Genomic DNA, 1,044 nt, shown 5'->3' on the forward strand with positions numbered 1-1,044 from the left:
CAATCCTCATGCCAGCACCCCACCATCGTCGGCGACCACTGCCCCCACCCTGAACCCTAAGATAGATAGTGGGTACCTCTCCGGCGAGCCCCCGTCCCTGCTGTGGCTGGTTCTTCCTTAACTTCAGTGAGCCCCTCTCCCCACTGTGGCTGGTTCTTCCTTAACTCCGGCGAGCCCCCCACCCCACCCCCTGAAAATTGACTGACCCAAAAGTCAATTCAGTCGACTGAAGTGTAGCCAAATGGGAGCAGCATCGCAAGCAAGAGCAAGAGTGAGAGCAGCAAAGCGAGCAAGAGCAAGAGCAATAGCAAGAGCAGATCAGGCAGGGGACCGAGAGCAAGAGCAGAGCAGCAGCGCAAGTGAGAGCTAAAGCAGCAGCAGCTCCTACAGATGTGGATGTCGCCGCCAAGGGAGCGACGCCATGTTGGTATGGACGACATCGTCGGGGAAGAGGCTCCGGCTGGGTGGGGGGCGGAGGAGGGTGTGGGGCTTCGCGGGTTTTCACGGCCTCGGTGTACGAATGGATGGGCGGATGGGATGGGAGTGGGGAACCATGGCTTAGGGAAGCGCTTGTCTGAGATGTGGGGTAAGTTATGAAAGTACCCCCACCGATTTGAGCTAGGCGGTTCTTTCGGTTCAGGGGTATCACGGGCATTTCGAGTGTCGGGATTTCACAGGAGGTGGGAGTTTTTGCGCGCCTTGTAATTTTGGAATAGCAAGGCACGAGTTGAGATGGAGGGAGTTTTAGGAGCACAACGAGACAAAGATATATCTTAAATATTTCGGGGCAACAAGCCGCGGGTTGAAATTTCTGGACAAGCCTAACGTGTACTGTACCAAATCAATTCGCACTTCCATCGATGAAAAAACAAAAAGAAATCAATTCGCACCACACAAGAGAGTCTAGTCCCGTGTACTGTACCAAATCAATTCGCACTACAAATGCCATTCAAAACTTTGAATTCATGTTATGTTCAATTAAAATATTTCGCTACGTGTATAATGCATGCAACCTGCTACTCAAATGAACGTTTTAGTGCATTC

This window comes from Triticum dicoccoides, chromosome 7B, assembly GCF_002162155.2.
Source record: "Triticum dicoccoides isolate Atlit2015 ecotype Zavitan chromosome 7B, WEW_v2.0, whole genome shotgun sequence".
NCBI lineage: Eukaryota > Viridiplantae > Streptophyta > Magnoliopsida > Poales > Poaceae > Triticum > Triticum dicoccoides.